The 18,000-nt window shown below is 39.2% G+C and overlaps 1 protein-coding gene across 1 annotated transcript in view; it reads right to left on the bottom strand.

Annotated features, from left to right (window-relative positions):
* The window catches only part of cntn3a.2 (contactin 3a, tandem duplicate 2), a 72,169-nt gene extending 58,809 nt beyond the window's left edge, over window positions 1-13,360 (bottom strand). The window contains exons 1-2 of the mRNA XM_066671074.1: window positions 13,289-13,360; window positions 12,287-12,826 (exon numbers count right to left, since the gene is read on the bottom strand). The gene's annotated coding sequence lies outside the window, so the exon portion shown is untranslated. The remainder of the gene's footprint in view (window positions 1-12,286; window positions 12,827-13,288) is intronic.
* Window positions 13,361-18,000: the final 4,640 nt, after the last annotated feature.

The raw sequence follows: 18,000 nt of genomic DNA, 5'->3' as shown, positions 1-18,000 counted from the left end.
CCTGTGTGTGTGTGTGTCGCCCTGTGAAGGACTGGCACCCCCTCCAGGGTGTTTTCCTGCTTTACACCCAGTGATTCCATGTAGGCCCTGGACCCACCACGACCTTGAACTGGATAAGCGCTTACAGACAATGAATGAATGAATAAATGAGTGCAACACACTCCAAAACATTGTGACAGAAGCAAAATAAAATTGAAAATTTCATAGAACATTCAATATATGTGAATCTTAAAACATTCTATAATAAGTATAGAATCACTGAGCATATTCTAGATTCTGATACTGATACATAAACTATGCAAAACCAATCCGACACCACTGTTGCATTAAAACACTGCATACATCACCCTATGATAGATAGATGGATACAACTCTGTATCCATCATTTTAAATTAAAAGCCCTCTTTGGTACACAGACCTGTCCCACGGAATGGCCTAATTATCCAACACCTAATCAAGCTAATTTTGTTAAAATAAGATCCTAATCCGATCGGACTGGTGCATCCCTAGCAGGTGAATTTGTAACATGAGAGGGTATCATGACTGGGTACAAATGCAGTGTCCACCAAAAGCTCACTCTCTGCCAGCAAAGATGGTTTGTGTCTTAATACTTTTGTCAAAAAAAATTGAACTGTTTAATTCTAGATTTCATTATATTTCACCATCTACAGTAAATAATACTGTAAGGAGATTGTGGTAATACAGAGAAACTGATACAGTGACATGTATACCCAAATGGTTTTAGGAGCACTTTTACATCAAGTAATGTGACCTGATACACTATTACACAAAGAAAAAGCCACACATCAACTCTATGCGGCAAGTCTTATGAGTCCTCCATGCCCAAGTCCATCTAATCATGTGTTGTTTCAAGAAATTGTTTGCAAATCATACAATTAGTAGCCTTTATTCCCAAATGATTAAACTGTGGCATTAAAAAGAAAGTTGATATAACAGTGGTAAACATGCGCCTTTTCCCAACGTTTTTGAAGTGTGTTGTATCCAATATGTAATGTACAGGTATTATATTTACAAAATAATGTTCATCACTGAAAATATTTCATTTTGTCAGTTAAATAAATCTTCAAGGAAATTAACAACTCAAAGATGCTTGTTTTTACTGTATTTTACAATCTGTCCCAAGTTTTCTGGAAATGGGGTCTGTAGAACAATTCCATGGCTGAGTGCATAAAAAGCAACAGTAGTTTTTCACGTTTCTAGATGAGACTGTCTGATATACTTTAGTGTGACCTACCAGAGCCAAAAGCCTCAGAAACATCATAAATCATAAAATGCCAGTGTACACAGTGATACCTTTTCCTTTAAAGCATATTTTTATTAAAGCTGCAAAAAGAAAAAGATAAAAAATGCTTAAAAATAAAAAAAATCCCACACAATAAACAGAAAATAAAAACATGGCTCAAGTACTCCTCAAGAATTCCACGATTCTCTACAACAGAGAAGGGCTGTGAATCAGAAAATTGAAACAGTAATCTATACTTAACGTGGTATTTCTTTTGACTCATTCAGACTCGGTTCTTAGTTTGAAGCAGCTGCTGCTGCCTTTGTTTTGATCATGCTCTCGGTAACAGCCATTTGAATACTTGAGGTATTATCACCAGGAATTTCATACTCGCATTGAGCATTGTCTACATGTGGTCATTATTTTCTGTCCAGTTAAATGCTGCCAAACAGTGGATGAATATGTTGATGATATGTTGATGATCCAATCATTACCTGCAAAATAATTCAAGTTGAATTGTGGGTGGCACGGTGGTGCAGCAGGTAGTGTCACAGTCACACAGCTCCTGGAGGTTGTGGGTTCGATTCCCGGAGCGGGTGACTGTCTGTGAGGAGTTGGTGTGTTCTCCCTGTGTCCGTGTGGGTTACCTCTGGGTGCTCCAGTTTCCTCCCACAGTCCAGGAACACACGTTGGTAGGTGGATTGGCGACTCAAAATTGTCCGTATGTATGTCTGTGTTGCCCTGTGAAGGACTGGGTGTATTCCCTCCAGGGTGTATTCCCGCCTTGCGCCCAATGATTCCAGGTAGGCTCTGGAACCACCGCAACCCTGAACTGGATAAGCGCTTACAGAAAATGAAGTTGAATTGTAATCATCCTTTTATAACAAATAACTGTGACATTCACAAACAATGCTACTCTGTAACTTTCAAATTTACAAGTCAAAATCATACCATTTACTTTCAAAATCATACCACACACACACAGCTCTAAAGCATATAATCTCTCGGCCAGTGCAGGCTTAGCAGGGCACCTCTTGAAGGGAAATTATTGTCTGCATGCGTATATGTAGAAATGCAGGAATAACGGGTCTTAGGAAGGATTTTCTTAGTCTTTCAAGTTTTAGGGTGATTTTAGGGAGAGCAAGTCTGTAAAAATTGGATTTACATGCTCCGAGCCTTCTCTGAAACAAACCTACATGCCATGTTTCTTGCTAAGCAGTCCTGAAGCTGAGCTGCAATCTACTGAAAGACCAGAGGCTCATCAAATGAAAATGTCAGTAAAACGCTGTTTCTTTGGACAGAGGACATGACACGTAATTAGGGATTCTGCTGCTAGTGGTCTACACATTCTAGTTCAAACTGCTAAATTTGTTTAAAGACCTTCTAAAATAACACACCTTTTATGTGCAGTACTACCCAAAAAAAAAAAAAAACCTTACCTGCACAATTTATTCATACAGTTTAAAGATGAACTCAAAAAGAATAAATCTTTTTTTTGTCTGAGGCAACTCAAATATCCACAAAAGGATCTTTGCTGAAAGTTTTCTATCATTTTTACTGCTATGTGCTGTTTCAAAATAGCTGACCTGTTCATGCTCCTCATGTTATTTTGAGGGAACAGTTGCAAGCTTGGAGAACAGAACTCAGTAAAAAAATCCTCTTCTACTCTATGAAAAATACCTTTTTTTCTTTTACATTTTTTATTTTAAAATGCTGTGCAATCAAGCTACACTCTGAGAGTGTATCTTATTATAACAAGGCAGGTTGGAAGTATTTTTAGTTACTTTGTGACTGGAGGAATTATCCATATGGTAGCTGTGCGTTGAAGTTCTCACCTGAGATTTTTATTATACGTTTAAACCAATATAAATGTAATGTTGATAATAAGCATGTATAAAAATGTAACAATTGGGACTGTGTCTCCTAGGGATGAGTTAAAATTGTTCCATTTTCAAACACCTGTAAATGTTGAAAAAATTGGAAATGTTTTAATTAATAATACAGAAACCAAATGTATAATACAGACAATATAATTTAATTACATTATCATGTGTTTTCAGCTAAATAAATATTTCACAAACTCACTGGTTTTGATGTAAAATGTATGAGGCATAACTTACAAAGTGAAATGACTTGTTACATTAGCTGAAAAATTGTGAACCTTTTTTGTGACCTGCCTAAGTCTAAGGACATGGGATAAAAACAAGTCGTTCAGAATTGTTTCACTTTTCATTTAGATAGCAGTCACTTGAATTGTCCCTCCTCCTCTTTTTTGTCTCTCCAATCACACTGTCAGACCCACCTTTATCTCTCCAATCACAGCACTGGACCCTCATTTATGTGAGAGTAAAAGATAAACTTACATTAAAATATGTGTACTGACTAGATATAATGAAAACAAAAAGATCAAAAAAGAGAACAAAGAGAAAATGAGTAAAACCTAGATTTTCTGTCCCTTGTGTATGAAAAGTGCTGTGTTATTTGATCCTTGTAATATTTTAACCAAAGCATGTCACAAATATTTTATTAAGAATCCAGCTAACCATGTTAAGTAGTGGAAAAAGAGACATATATCATGAGCAATATATCATGTTCTATTCAGCAAATTCTATCAATGTTTATAAAGATAAATCCTATTTATTTATTTATATTTAATATATTAGTGTATATTTTGTGTTTACTACTTTTTTGGAAGGTAAGTTGTATTACTATGCAGGCACTTGACTCTGCAGACAATGCAGACTCCTGACTGGCTAGTACATCACTTAAAGACAGACAAAGAAAAAGAAAACCTGCCATTCCTCCCTCCCAGCATTTCAACAAGAATGCAGCCAAATGCATTCTCAGGCAGCCAGGCTATGGGAAAAACTGCAGTGCTGGGAACCCAAGGTCCAATTCAAAGCTCTGCCATTCTAAACAGCACTTCAGCTGAGAGAGTATTTTTGGACCTCTATGCATGTAAAGCAACTGAATCTTTGGTTTTTAACAATTAGCAGGGGACTAATGAAGAAATACTTATCAAAGGTACATGTAGAAATACTCTGATTACAATACGCAGTAAATGACTAAGCTTTCTTAGCCATTTCTTAATTTATTATCATTAAGTATGATATTTCCACTTTGATATTTATCCACATTTAATTTAAGCAGATAACCAAACTTTTGGCATAATTTAATACATTCTTTCAATGCTAACACACTTCAGTGTTAAAATTGGCCATTGTTCTGGAAACACCAGCAGCTACACAGTCTGATTTGCAAAGTTTCTTTTGTCAGTTACAGCATCTTGACAACGACACATCTTTTATGCATTAGGTAATCCCACAGCTGAAAAATGGGAAAAAGCTTTCATACAGAATAGTCTGCATGAACATCTTAGATATCAGTTAGTGTTAGCCCATTAGCTGCTCTAAACACCGTTATTCAACTGATAACTTAAGTCACTTAAATTTCAAAATATATATACCCTATTAACAATATAAAATATTAATTTACCTTAACAGAAGCCTCTGAGGATTTCATTCACTGTTTGTGTACCTGGCAAACCAGTGTGATTGGATTGAAATGTGATTGGACAGAGGGTGGGACCTCAAGCCGAAACACCAATAGAGCTCTACTCCGGACACTTCTCAAAGAGAATATCCTGACTTCACCACTGCTATCAGAGACACCAGTGCTTCAACTTAGCCTGTTTCCTTAAAGTATGATGACATATCCTGGACATTTTATGACTGGGTACACTAAATATATTAGATTGCTCCTTTAAGGAAATCATTTGCCTTAATATTTTCAAGTTCCATAAACCACCTATCAAACCAGCAACCCTGGAGCTGTGTTTCTACGTTCTAAATCTGTGACTTCAGATGTCACACTGCACAAACTCATTACCTTTATGTTCAGTTTAATCTATCATGTACAGCTAGTTCTACCTAAAACCACAAACAGGACTTTACAGTTTCACAAACCTAAAAAGAAGAAACTCATTCATTATCTGTAAGCGCTTATCCAGTTCAGGGTCGCGGTGGGTCCAGAGCCTACCTGGAATCATTGGGTGCAAGGCGGGAATACACCCTGGAGGGGGCACCAGTCCTTCAAAGGGCAACATACACACATTCACACCTACGGACACTTTTGAGTCACCAATCCACCTATCAACAAGTGTTTTTGGACCGGGGGAGGAAACTGGAGTACCTGGAGGAAACCCGCGCGGACACGGGGGAAAATACCAAAGACAGTCACCCGGAGCAGGACTTGAACCCAAAACCTCCAGGTTCCTAGAGCTGTGGGACTGCGACACTACCTGCTGCACCACCATGCCCCACAAAGAAAATAAAATTGCTAATAATTTATTTGTTAGAGTTAGTGTACCTTTTCAGTACATTTTGAGTCGAAGTCACTCAGTCCAGGTAATTACCTTTAACCTTGGGGTTTACAGTGTAGATTCTAAGCAAAATTCCTGTGTGACATGGCTGTGTGACATGGAGCACTGTCCTGTTGAAAAAAACCAATCATCAGTGTTGGGGAACATTGTCAGAGGAGAAGGAATTAATTTTTCTTTCAGCTTAGTTTTGAAAGTGGCTTGATTCATGTGTCCTTCGCAAAGACAAATCTGCCTGATTCCAGCCTTGCTGAATCACCCCCAGATCATCACCAATCCTGCACCAAATTTCACAGTGGGTGCGAGACACTCTGGCTTGTAGGCCTCTCCCATTACACGACCAGGTGTTGGACAAAGCTGAAAATTGCACTCATCAGAGAAGATGACCTTACTTCAGTCCTCTACAGTCCAATCCTTATGGTCTTTCACAAACTTCAGTCTGGCTCTTCTTTGCTTCTCGTTGATGAAGGGCTTTTTGTCTAGCTTTACACAACTTCAGCCCTGCCTCTAGAAGCCTTTTTCAAACTATTCTCGCTGTGCCATTCACCCCAGCTGCTGCTTGCCATTCTTTTCGTAGACCACTAAACATCATCTTACAGTTGTTAAGTGACATTTGAATAAGGTGGCGGTCAGTACAGTCTACAGCCTGTAGCTTTGTTGTCCCATGCATTTGCTGCTTGACCTTGGTCTTATGAACCGCAGTTTTTGGTATTTTCAAGATGGAAGCAACCTGACGCTCACTTTATCCCTCTGCCAGTAAAGCTACAATTGAACCCTTCATTTCCTTATTAAGAACCTTTCCTTTCACCACTTTTGGCACTGTCAATAGTTGTATTTTTAGTACATTTCAGTTTTGTGTAGTCCTAGCACAACATTTCCCATCCAGCTAGTTCTATAACAAGTGAATAGTGATGACAGCTGCAGTGGTTTTTATACTGTTGTTTGTTAGAATAGGATTTTGTTAGGTGATCACCCAATCAGCATCTTATAAAGTAGAACGAGGTGTGTCTGTGAAGGCAGTGGTCTCTTATTTATTTCCAGAGCTGTAAATACAAGATAAGTAATATTTACTTAATGGTAATAGTTTTGGCACAACAGTTAACAATCTCATTTTCCATACATTTGTAGTTATTTTCCCATATTTTCATTATTTTCATTTGCAGAAGGATCATTTGAATTTAAATCAAACTGAATAAAGTTACTTTGAGTTTGGCAAAGTACTGTACATTATCTGAAACATCATATTATACATAACTGCTAATCATTTCAGTTCATGAAAGCTTATCTGAATTATCTGCCCATTATTCATAACTTATAAAACGTCTTTGTTTTATACAGATGCAAAACCAACTCTGCTGTATGTTACTAGAGAGTGACTGATGGAGAATATCTGAAAATGTTTCACCTTTATTGGCATTTACACATGCTGATGCTATTATGATTGTGAAAAGGAATCATGATATTATGAACAGATTTCTGGAGTGTCTTTTAATCCTGAAGCTGAATAAACAATATAATACTTTTGTTCTTGAACTTAAGGTCATAAGCAAAGGAAGGCAAGATTCTTTTAAATAACGTAGAAGTCAAGTTGTAATAAAACATAGCTGAAATATTATGCTGACCTTAAATAATAAGAACCCCATTCTCAAACAATTACAGGCAGAATAATTAAGAATCCTGGTTCTGCTGAATTACAACCGTTGAATGAGAAATGAATCTGGTCATACTCCAAATTTTCGGTCAAATATTCATAACTAATGCATTCATTACCCAACATTATTGATCTAACATGCTTTTTATTCTGTATAATTCCCAAGCTAGACCAGGCTGGCATGTGTTTGGGGAACACTGCTGCTTATACAGAGGCGCATCTTTTTGCGGAGTGGTCAGGCTGAGTGATTTTCTCAATTACTAAATTGTCGAGTGCAATTTTGTGAGGACAGATGTTATATTTGTAATAATTTATTTAATTATTTCACTGGCTTGATGACACATGAAATGAGGCCGAAACAAATTCCATGAATATCTATTATGTCCATTTAATGCAGCAACAAATGGTGTTAGAGGGCCATTTCTTAACATATCAACCTGTGTCAATTGCCACTGCCAAGTAGACAATAGCTAATGCCACGTATTTTCGGAAGCAACACTAGACAAAGCTGGCCCTATCTATAAAAGAGGGCTTCATACAAAGAACTATATGCCGATGACCGCTGTGCGACTATGAATAATAGTTATAGCGGGTGTAACGGAATAAATCCCAGGTAGTGATGAGTGAGTGTTTCAGCCCTTCTGTGACACAAAGCCATTAATAACAGCCTATCAGCCTCTCTCTCTCGTACCAGAGAGCAGCCTCTGTGGATGCTGGAGCACACCACCGAAATAGCAAATGAAAGAGGCAGCAGCAGGGGAAGAATACACAAAGGCGAAAGATTCACGCTAATCACCCTCCGCTCTTTCCTCGCTCCTCGCCTGCAGGCACTCTACATCAAAACAGATGACAACTGGATCTAATAGTGACACGTTGGTTTAGCCCCAAATACGTAGAAGGTGGCTCATTCGCAAATACTCCTGACAGGTCCAGTGTCTATAAGCCGCGCCGTTTCCAATGCTCAAGGTGTGAAAACAATAAGAAGAAAGTTTCACCTCCACATAATCCAAATCCCTCCAGCCTTCATCTTGATATGTGTAGCACAAGTGAGAATGAACAGAGTGACTGCAGGATGAAATAATTAAGTATAAAAAAATCTTAAAAAGTATTTCTTTAAGGTAATTAAATACCCACATATGCTTCAACACCTTAATGACATTACTATTCAAATAGTGTAAAATAAGCAAGAGGCATCGTGAAAAAAGTCCACCTGTGGCCGGCAAATCTGATTTCAAAAAGCCTCAATGTGTATTGTCTGCTGCTGACTGCACAAAAGCAAAGATGCTCTACTATAAAGATATGCAAATGCAATATGACAAAGAGCACAGCAATAATGTAATCTGCCCACTGGAATTCCAACAAGTTTTTGCTTTTCATCACTGACAAGAAATCTGTGTGGATGCATCAAACAAACAGATGGAATGCATTCTTCAAAAGTCTTTTCTAAAATGCCTCTGTTTTGATCAAACCCTTCTTTCTTAAAAGTATAGTCCACATGTGGCCTTCCTTCAGAAAACACAATACATTTCAATTGAGGCCTATTTTAGCATCCTTTCATCAACAAACCTGTCCGGCACCTAGACTGCTAGCCTTAGCTGACTTTTCTAACTAAAAATACAAAAGGAACTTTTTCCCTGGAAAAAAAATGGAACCCTTTAGCCAGCAATGGCCCAACACATATGAAGAACGACTGCAGTGGCTTTGTGTAGGAATGCACATGATACTGGAATCATACGTTGGCAGACAATTGAATTCAAAATTCATTCATTCATTCATTCATTCATTATCTGTAACCCTTATCCAGTTCAGGGTCGCGGTGGGTCCAGAGCCTACCTGGAATCATTGGGCGCAATGCGGGAATACACCCTGGAGGGGGCGCCAGTCCTTCACAGGGCAACACAGACACACACACATTCGCTCACACGCTCACACCTACGGACACTTTCGAGTCGCCAATCCACCAACAAACGTGTGTTTTTGGACTGTGGGAGGAAACCGGAGCACCCAGAGGAAACCCACACGGACACGGGGAGAACACACCAACTCCTCACAGACATTCACCCGGAGCGGGAATCAAACCCACAACCTCCAGGCCCCTGGAGCTGTGTGGCTGCGACACTACCTGCTGCGCCACCGTGCCGCCCTGAATTCAAAATTATAGCACAGAAAAGACAGACAGATTTCACAAACCAATATTTGACATTTATTGTATGATGTGTAGAAAGTTTAGTCAACATAGACTGTGCTGTTTGCGTTTTATTGTCATGCTCTTGGTGAATGCAAGCTGAGCTTGTCACTATTTATGTGAAAAGTATGAGAAAAGTATAAAAAATACAGGAAAATGCCAATATTGCAGTTTCCATATTGATGCATCCCCAGTTTTGATTAAATTGTTTAAGCCTATAAAAACATACTTCATGGTGTTATGTGAACATTGAAGTGAACATGAATTATTGTACAATATAATTTGAAATTACATATCGAGCATTCAATGTATTATAGTCCAATTATTATATAGTTTTCAGAGTAAAGATTTTAGGTCTGTCCCGAGTTCATCTAAACTAAACGCTGAGCTGGTAGGCTCAGCACTACATGGTAATTATAAAGGGACATATTCCTGTCATTTGTACATGCTTTACTTTTTATAAAACATCAGAACATGTTTCCTCACCAGTTGCACACTCTCCTGTCTGTTTGTGCACTGGAAACCAGTCTAATGTTTATGTTATGTTTACAAAGCCCTAGTATAAAAACAAAGTGGCTCAGTCAGACACGCCAAGCTTCCATGCTCTCTGCTCACAACAGAGAAATGCCAAAGTGCCCTCCAACCACTGAAAATCCTGAAAAGAGATGAGGATATTCCTGCTCCTTAGGTGAGTAATATTGACTTAGTGTTTCAAATTATTTAGGGAGGAACCCACTTTAAATCCAAAAGACTGCTAGCTGCATGGAAGTAAATGAGTTTCCGTGGTAAACTTTAGCCATGAATAAACAACAGTGATTTTTCACGTCAAAAAACGCAGAGCTTCTGAATGTAAACAAACCAAAAAATAACTGTAGTTCCATACAATCATAGATGTTCCTTTTAAACCACAGAAACTCATTCGAACAGAAAAAAAGGAAAAGTACAAGAGGTTCCGGGACCCGAAATTCATTCAAATTCTGTACCACCTCAACCATAAAATCTCCTTAAACATTCTATTCCCACATCCTACTGGGCCACCAACGAATTAAGAGAATGGCTATAAACAACAACGTTCAACTACTCTGTGGTTTGTCCTTTGAGTCTTGCACTGGAGTGAAACCGTTTCATGTGATTATTTATTTAGACATGCTATGAATAAATGTACCCATCTGACTACAGGCAAAAACCAAAGACACCTCTTGAGCATACACTAAATGTATTATATTTCTGACAAACACAGGGGATGGCCTATTGTTACTGATAAGTATTATCAGGCTGATATCAGAAACAAAACCAGATTGGATGCTGGAGAGAAAATAAGCAATGAATCCTATTTTATCCTGTAACAAATTTATCTTTACAAATAGTAAAGATAGTAGTAAAGAAAGATAGAAAGATAATAGTAAAGATTTTCTTCTGTGAGACTGCAGACAGTTGGTGTAGTCTGAGAAGCATTTTTGCCATGTTCTTCTAAAGAAATGAGCTTCAATTTTAATTAAACATTTTGAATATTAGTAAATAATCAATATTTCAGTTTCCATATCAGAAAGGATGAGCGATCTCTGAGCAAAGCCCCCCTTGTGCCCTTACAGACAAGCAATGTCAATAACCATTAAAATATTTCAAATCTATGGTATCAAAGAAAAAACACATAAATAAAAATCAGTCTTTGAAACTTTCTCTAATTATAAGAAAGCACTATTCCACCTCTGACCCAAAGAAATTGCGAGTACGTCTATTTGTGATATTGCCAATCTTGTATAAGGACATTCCAAATGAGAGCCAGACCAAACATAGATACACATCTCAACTTTTTGTTCACAAAATTCCAATATGAGCTTCTCATAAGTAACAAATATCTCAAATTAATAATTCAGGTGAAATCAGAAACCCTCCGTGCACATGAAAAATTCAGAACCATATTACAAGCTGCATTTCTGGAGGAAGCGGTCAGGCCCCTTTTGGCCAGTCAAGGAGAATCTGATCTCGGCTGAATCACAGAGAGAATCAGCAACAGCATCTGCACAGAGATGTCCTCTAGAGGAAAGGCTTCACGCCAGCTTTTACAATGGAGAGCTAGCCTTGACTTTTGGACCTTGCAGCATTCTGTCCAGTCTGGATCAATCTGTCTGCCTGAATCAAACACGGTGTACACAGACAGATGCTTGTGAGGGTTGGCTGCTTTGGAAAGTAGCAGGCTTGCCAAGACTCAGCATCAGTATCAGTATGGAGAAGTTACCTGGTGAAAAGGCGTTATGCCAGTTTCAAGAGAGCCAGCGTAGAGTTTTGGACCTTGTTGCAGTCTGGCCAGTCTGAATGAATCTATTCTCCAAGGTTTAAATGGACAGAAGCATGTGAGGGCCTAAATGCCTTGGAGAGTGGCTTTACAATGAAGGCAAACCGACCTACCTGGGTATTTGTGCAGCGTATGCGCTGTAGGTACATGAACTTCTCTGCAGTGGTGCCAATGCCAAGCTCTCATTTCATCCTTTCATAGCGAAATCCCTGCACCTCGGGGTCATTTTTCAACAATAAACCCCTTCACTGACGTCCACAAAATACATTACACGGGCTTCATACATTTTCAACGACAGATAAATCACAGTGAACAGCCAGAGGCTCGTATCAACAAAGCCTAATTAGAAGCAGCGCTGGAAGAGTGCTGTCGTTAATGAAACCGCGAGGCTGATATTGGCTTATTCCAATACTCATTTCCACATTAAAAAGCCAACTTCAGCTTCGTAACCAATTTTGAAAGGCTTCACTGTAGACAGAATTAAAAGCTAAAGTATGAGAGGTAAAAAAAATAATAAGAAAATTGCACTTCACCCGTCTTTTCTTGTCCTGTGTCCCAGTGTGTCTTCAGTCCGAGATCCACAGGCAAGAGAGGACGCGAAGTGAGGCGGACATCGTCGGCGCTGCTGTGCGGTCACAAGCCTTTATTTCCCCGTGGCTCCATGGAACGAAGGAACAAAATGGAATACGACAGCGAGTAGGACAGAGAAGGAGACCAAGAAAGAGAAAAAAAAAAAAGACAGGATGCAGGTAGCTAGGTGTGAGGGGGCAGCGTAAAAAACGCCCCCTCTTCCCTTTCTCGGTCCCTCACGTCCACAACAATTTCCCCACAGCTTCACCGCCGGTTGTAACGCTAACTAACCGGTCGGTTAACGTTAATAACGGTACGTTACCTCAGTTCAGTGGCAACGGTCACCGCTGAGGGAAACGGACAGAGACCTCTCCCCTCCTCCTCTCTCTCTCTCCTTCTCTCTCTCCCTCACAGGTTCAGTCCTGGCCATAGACACAGAAAGAGACGTTGTGTGTGACTGGATTTACATTCTGTGGGTCGAGCCTCAGCAGCCTGGAGACCAGCTAAAGAAAGAGAGAGAGAGAGAGAGAGAGAGATACGACAAACGTCGAGCAACGGCGCCACCAGCTGACCAAAATATTCAAGAAATAAGGAAAAGCAAACAACTTGTTGCAGGGGAATTCCATGCTTTTATATTTCTACACAAATTAATCGTTAAAATATAAAGTCATTCAAAGAGGTTCGTTGTAAAAAATGTGCCATTCATTAGTGGTAATGGGGACATAGGCCTATAAATCACCTTCTCCAGTACCCCTAGAAAACCCATAAACCGTGAAATAAAACCATTCAGTCTCTGCCTAAGTCAGAACATGGGTAGAGTCATTCTGATTTTGTTGTTCACGTAGAGAACTTAAATGACAACATTGGAGTTATAAACATCATAACCCCTGGTTCAGCCTTACTGAAAATAATAATCCTATATTTATATCACTTCTCATGGTATCGTTCCTTCATATTGTCCTCACACGCTCTTTATGTGCCGTTGGGGATTGAAAGGGCAGGTCTGTGAGAACCAATAGTGCGCCGACCCCTATTCTCGGTTGGGAGAGACTTGGGCTGTTTCTCAGCGTTCGTGTGCCCTTGTTTTTTGCTTTGACGTCATCCTCCAGTGCCCAAATTACGTTCGAGAACACAAACACATAATAATTAAAATACTTGGATGTTGTTCTTGATTCACCACAAAAATCATTCCATCATTCGCTACAGCATCATGATTTCTCATTGCAGGTTTTGCTTCTCAGAAACATACCCTCATTTCATGTATGTCCTTCCATAAAACACAAGTCCATAAACAGTCCTGAAGTTGAGCATATAACCAGATTTAACTGGATATACGGTAATGGAACTGTTATCTTGAAGGCCATACTCTTGACCTCTCTGTCTCTCTGACTGTCGCTCCGGGTGACTGTCTGTGAGGAGTTTGGTGTGTTCTCCCCGTCCCCTGGGTTTCCTCTGAGTGCTCCGGTATTATCCCACAGTCCAAAAACACACGTTGGTAGGTGGATTGGCGACTCAAAAGTGTCCATAGTTGTGAGTGAGTGTGTGAGTGAATGTGTTGTCCAGTGAAGAACCGGTGCCCCCTCCAGGGTGTGAACCTGGCTCGCACCCAATGATTCTGGGTAGGCTCCGGACCCACCGCGACCCTGAACTGGATAAGCGCTTACAGACAATGAATGAATGAATGAATGGTTTCCACTGTTTGTATCATCAGCTCTGTATAACAAACCATTACATTTGGGAAACCTCCAAATAATTTGGTAATAATAATACCCTAATTGTGCGTCTCTGAAATGTCGATTTATTATTTACAGGGAAGGTATTGTTTTGCAATACGTATAAATATGCAAATTATGAATTATATTGTTATTATATTATACAGTATGCCCAGATATAGAGGCTAGGAAGACCTGCAGACAAAGCTTTTTTTCCCCCCAAAGCATTTTATACAGAAAAATACAGCAGTAAATTTAACTTATTTTGCTTACTTTCAACTCACTGGGTAAATACTAAGCCTTTTGTGAAAGTCAGCTGTATAAAAACAGGAAAACCACAAAACTGGCTCAGTAAAGAGGACTGAGTCCTGCAGTCGCAGACCCAGTAGGGATTTTCTCTCTATAGCCTGATAGTGTGCACACTTTACACTTATACTGCAATAGTATTATTATAATCTGCTTATTTACACGTATTACAAAATAATAAAAATTTATTTGACACAATATGTATAGCTGTTGTTCACAGTAAATCCTCAAACTGAAATGGAAGATTAGACCTATAGAAAGGTCAAACTTGTGCCCTACTAGGTGTTGAGATCAGGTCAGTTCTAGAGGCAGAGCCCGGTGAAATAAGCTCTCTTTATTAAAGCTGGCGTATTCTTCCCCTCTGCCATTAAACACACATTAATCTTGCTCACTCTGGCCCAGGATACTTTAACACAACCCGGCCATCATTAATAATGCTCCATCCAGCCCTACGTTGACATTTCCTTTAATTATCTCTGTAATTTATTCATGTACTGTATCGGTAGAGCTTGTTGTGAAAAGCCGCCTGCAAGGAACATTTCTACTTCAGCTTCTTGAAGACGTGGGATTAACTGTGTTAATGGTGAAGCTGAGAGGCACCGCTGCTGTTTGTGTGTTAAGCTCTAAAGCCATTAGGCCTGGCATTCTTATACGCTAACTAGAAAGCCAGTGGATGTGTTAGTGAGTCATCTGCAAAAAATGCTTGAGTTAATTAAGCACATTCCTATGATTATGAAAAAAACATCAGTGATTCACATCATTTATAGAGTAATGCTTTCTGTAGGAAGTCTACAGCTGGGTCTACAGCAGCATCTTGGTTTACAGAGTTAGCACCTATACATAGACTTATGTTTTTTGAAAAGTGTGTTAATCACCTTTGCTGCTTATGTTATCAAAGTAATTAGCTGTGCTTCTTTGATGCCAATTCCATGCCCCTCCTCAATATCTAAGCATCTCCAAACATTATTAAAAAGAATGGTTTGGTAAAAATCTAATTTAGACAATTTTATGCTTAAACTAGATGGAGTACACCAGCCAAGAAATGCTCAGAATTCAAATGTAGATTTTTTTTTTAGTTTACTTTACTTTAGGTGAACAATGTTAACAAAAGCTACAAGTCAAGTATTCTCCAGGTCTATTCCATAAATCCTCAAAATCTCTCTCAGCACACTCACTCTGTATTAAGGTCTTCATTACATTTGCTCAAACTTGTCAGTGTAGTTTAGGACACAGTGTGACCACATAATGAAAAAGTATTAGATAAAGCATGTTTTTACCGAAAATATTTGGGTCACTTCTGACGTCTATTAGCAAAGCTAGCTTTGTAGCAAAGCTAGACGTAAGGTGCCTTAAACCCTGAAAAACAACCCCATAGTATTGTAGTTCCTTCACCAACTTTTACACTTGGCACAATTACATCAGGAAAGTAACATTCTCCTTACATATGCTTAACCCTGAAGTGTGATTTGTCACTTGAGAGAACATGTTTCCACTGCTGCAGAGCCTAGTGGCACTGTGCTTTACACCACTCCATCTGATGCTTGGCGTTGTGCTTGGTGATATAAGGCTTGCATTCAACTGTTCTGCCATGGAAACGCATGCCATGAATGCCTTCACAGCGGTTCTGCTGATGTTAATGTCAAAAATGGCTGCAGTTATCGAGTCAGACGTGCATTGACGACTTTTACACACTGTACGCCCCAGAACTCAGGAACTCTGCTCTGTAATTTTATGTGGTCTGTCATTTCATGGCTGAGTGGCTGTGGTTCCTATATGCTTCCACATTTCAATAATACTACTCAAAATTCATATATTTGCTGTACATAACCACTATCTATTTGAGGGTCACAGTGGGTCCAAAGCCTACCCGGAATCATGGGCAAATTCATCTAAATTTGTTTGTTGCCATCTGAAATGGCCTCTGTCAGCTGTTCTTTAAGACCATGGTAACATTTTCTATGTATAGATTTCAAATATATGTATTTCAAGCTTCAAATATATCTCGGAGTCTGTAAAGACAGTACCAGATACTTTACTAGAGTAAAATATGTTGTGCTTTACCAACTTCCAAAGAGACAAAAATGCTTTGGAATAGACAACATTTTTAAAAATCTGGAGATGACAGCAATTGAATTAAGTATTCATTTAAATCAAACCAGACACAAATTAAACCTGTAAGCCATGGGAATACTGCTGTCTATGATTTGTAAAGAATAGTTATATTTGTGGTCTCAAATAGGTCTGGTTAAATAAACCTGTCAAAAAGGAGATTGTAATTTGGGATATTTGCTATACAGAATATGTACACACAAGACAGGAGCATTAGGCTGCTAAAAACGGCAGTGTTTTTTTCATGTAATCCTCCAAATGCAACGCTGAGGCTGTTTTGGCCATGGCACAGACAACCATGCCAATTGTATAGTGAAATAATTGACTTCAAAGATTACTGGTTGTCAATCACTAAATCCCTCTCTGTAGTCGCACACGGAACATCCTAAGCATTCATAAATGGCACTCTCCAGTTGAAGAAAAACACTGAGAGATGATTTGTGACAGAAAACTGCACATGCAGTCTTTTTAGACTCGTGCAAGCCAACTACCATAATGACTGGAATACCAAGCTCAATCTATGTGTAATTACTTCCCATTGCCTTTAGCTTTAGTTTCTTTAAGCATCGTCTGGGGGTGAGATCTCTGTGGAGGCATGATCAGGTCTTGGCAGGTCTGTCAAACCATCTGGAGGAAAAGCAAGGATGATAAAAATAAATGCAGATAAGGGGTTGGCCTTCATCCAGCTTGGCAGGGATAAATAGCAGCCTTCACATGGCAAATAAACCTTAGTCAACATCACTAGAAAACGGCAATACAAAGTATCTGTGTGTATGCACTGTAAGAGCATTTCTTCAGAGAGATCTTTATCATACGTGGTGTCAGTCCAATGTAGTGATACAGATAATAACAGCGAATATACTTTGTAAAATTCATTGCCTTAACCATTGCTATCACTACCTCAATTAGTCTTTCTGTTCTTTAGAAACTTTCCTCTGCTCCCAATCCAGTGGTGGCATGCTCCAAAAACCCGCAGGGATTACAGATTTGTCACCACTGCAAATGTTACTGCCACACTTCTCCTCACTTTCATTGGTTGAGTAGAAAACAGTGAACACACCCACATCTCCAGCCTGGTTCAAAACCCTCAGGTTATGAGGAGCGTAAGCAGAGACAAATATTAACTGTGCTGAAAAAAAGAACAGGAGCAGATACAAGACAAATCAAAGAGAGCAATTTTTGCATAAGAGCAAAGCACCCCATGGAACTGGCTGGTAACTTACTCAGCTTGGAATTGCTACACAAGGGATGTTATTCCTCGCATGCACAAGTATAGGAACTGCTCCACAACAGCATGTTCTACTTTGCCACTTTCATTCCACCGTGTGCCCGTGCTTGTTCCCACACTTTGACTGGTTTTAGAACCCAGTCTTTACATAACTGAATGTGGGAGTTCCCTAATCCAGAAGCAGAAGTTGGAAGACATTGTTTAAACTACATTTCTCAAGAGGACCATAATCACAAGCAATGTGTTTATTTCTTCTTTTGACAACTCATGATTCACTGCTGTGATACTCTTACTGTGGTTCTCCTATTTTAGTTGTAAAAAG

The sequence above is a fragment of the Hoplias malabaricus genome, chromosome 5 (genome assembly GCF_029633855.1).
Source record: "Hoplias malabaricus isolate fHopMal1 chromosome 5, fHopMal1.hap1, whole genome shotgun sequence".
Lineage (NCBI taxonomy): Eukaryota > Metazoa > Chordata > Actinopteri > Characiformes > Erythrinidae > Hoplias > Hoplias malabaricus.
The sequence above is the reverse complement of the archived record's forward strand: the minus strand, read 5'-3'. Positions and strand labels throughout refer to the sequence as shown.